Here is a 2,854-nt window from a genome sequence, read left to right as displayed (position 1 = left end):
TCTTCCGACCGGTATCGTCGGTTGTTAGGCTTACTCTTACCTGCGAAAAGGGGTGAAAGCATATTCCGGGCTTTGGTTAGAGCAGAAATATTGGACATTGCATGCTAAAATCAATGTTATGGTTTACTAACGACTTATGAGACTAAAGTTCTGTATGCTTATAGGGCTTTATCAGATAAATTTGCTTAGACTTGGAAGGCCGAAAACTTTTTTAGAGCTTTCTTTGATTGATATGGTTTCAAAGGGAAAAGTATATCCTATAATTCGATATGTCACTGACAAGATCTTTTAGAGCGCCTATTTCAACAAAGAGGATTAGAGAAACAAAGTTAAATATACATACAGATCATACAATTATATACATAATACTATTTTCACACAATAGGATGCAATTGTCCAAAAATAGATTGAGATTGTAAATAGTTGGGAGGTGAAGAATTTATGTAAAAGTGGAAGAAGGGATTTGAGTGAGACTAAGAGGATTAGTGGATAGTTTTAAGACTGTTTGGCTGGGAGGATAAGAAGAGGGAATGGATTGGGTGAGAAAGATATCTTTCATCATAATACTTCAATTTTGAACTTTCTAAAGTTGAAGGATTGTGGGAAGGAATCCAATTTTCCTTTCTCTCCAGTTATCCTCACCTTGGTTAATTATATACTTTTCCCTCCAAATTTTCTTTTCCTTCTTACCAAACACAAGATGTGAGTTCCTGGAAGGATGTAGCAGATGTTATTACCAATCTTGAGCACTTCCTTTCGATATCGTTGAAGAAACTACAGAGCCCACCCGCAAGGCCGAAAAGGATTCAAAAGAAAATATTTTAAAGAACCGGTGATATATGTTCATCTAAATTATAAAATAAAAGTAAAATAAAAATAAAAGACTAAGGGCGCGTTTGTAATTCGTTCTAAAATGATTTTATTTTTATATGAAAATGAAAATGAAAACGTTTTTAATTTCAAACATAAATCATTTTTAAAAATGCGTTTGATAATTTTATCAAGATATTGTTTTCAGTATAAAAAAACTCATTAATGTCTCTCTCTTTCTCTCTGCTCAAGAGAGGAGAAAATAAAAATAAAAAATAAAAAACGACTAAAAGTCATTTTTTTCATTTCTCTCTCATTTTACACTAAACCAACAAATCATTTTCATTTTCATTTTTTGTCTTTATTGCGCCAAACGCCATTTTAAAAACGTTTTTATTTTTTCTTTCTCAAAAACGTGAAAAACAAAAACATGATCAGTTCCAAACACGGCCTAAGTTTTTTTTTCTTCCTCACTGTTCTTACAAATATTTTTTTCCTCTGAAGACCTTTTTATTAATATGCTCGATTGCCCGATTATTTAAATTGTTTATGAGCAATGTACCTACAATTTTTTTGTATCTTTGATTGTAATTACTGTAAGGTCTGTTTTTTACACAGGTGTTTTGTAACACTGACGATTAACTATAACGATTATGTGCAAAAATGTCAAAATAATCAAGTAGGAAATAATAGTGTAGAAACATAAAGAACACCAATAATTGGTATCACAATTCGGTGCGCATACCTACACCTGCAAGGCCACGCTCATACAGTAAACAATTTACTACGATAAAATGATTACAAACACCGCGCAGTTTTACACACTGAAAGACTCTCTCCTTGATGTTGTTGTTACTGTGGAGAATCCTCTTAGTGGTCTTGTTTAGCGAGCATCACTCGTCTTTAAATTGCTCGGCGAACTCACTTCGATTGGTAGTGGGCTTTCTCTCAAAAGCAACAAGTCCTTCTCCTAAAGAACAATCTTCACACAAATAGCAACAAAACTCATACAGAGCTCACTCTCTAAAAATATTTTTCTCTCAATACAAACCACACCCCACACTCAACACACATTGACAAAAAGATATGTGCAGCACCATACACCATGTATAGACTTTTTCTAAGTATTTTTCATGATAATTGCATGCCAAGTGAGCAACTAAAACACATCTTAAAGAACGTTTTTTAAAATCACAAGAATCACTCAAAACAATCACCACAATTCTTTCTAAATAAATCTCCCAAGACTGCACAAAGAACCACCTCACAAAATAGATCATATTGAGTGCAAGACTTCCTTTTAAAACACAATCCGAATCACACAAATAAATACCATATTCAGATTTAGCATCAATCAAATCCGAGAATTATCATGCAAATTTTAAATCGAATTTCCTTAGAAATTAAGCGGCCCATATTGTCTCCTCAAAGTCAAAATCCGAAAACTTTCCAAAAGCACCACAATCTCAATCAATCACAGCCATCATGTTTCTAAAATAACTCTCATGAAATCTTCTTCAGAAACAAATCAATTAAGCCACAAATATTACAGTACCAAATCCGCCAAAACACCAAATCTACTCCTTTCCAATTAAAGCTGAGAGGACTAATTTAATCCTCTCCAAAATTGAAGTCAAACAAGTTTTTCTCTTCCTCATAACTCGATCCTTAAATCTGCACTATAATCACGTAATACCTATTTTTAAATTTACAGACACAATATCAAAACATGTCAACTAGACAAAGTACCTAACAATTACTCCTTTTTATTTTTGTTTCTTAAAGATAAATATTACTGTTTTTATTAGTGCTGGAACTTTAGACGGGCTGCCCGCGATTGCCAGAAAATACCGAGTTTTTACTCAAGCCCGAGCCCGACCCGCCTGAAAATTTTGGGCCACCCGCCCGAGCCCGAAAATGCCCTTGAACGGGCCGCAGGCTTATATTTGGTTGCCCGAACCCGGCCATGCCACATGAGTCCGCCTAAATAGCCCGAATTTTTTTTAATATTTTTAAATTTTTATAATTATTAAGTTAGTTTGTG

The sequence above is a fragment of the Morus notabilis genome, unplaced genomic scaffold (assembly GCF_000414095.1).
Source record: "Morus notabilis unplaced genomic scaffold, ASM41409v2 Scaffold4697, whole genome shotgun sequence".
Lineage (NCBI taxonomy): Eukaryota > Viridiplantae > Streptophyta > Magnoliopsida > Rosales > Moraceae > Morus > Morus notabilis.
This window is presented reverse-complemented; position numbering follows the sequence as displayed.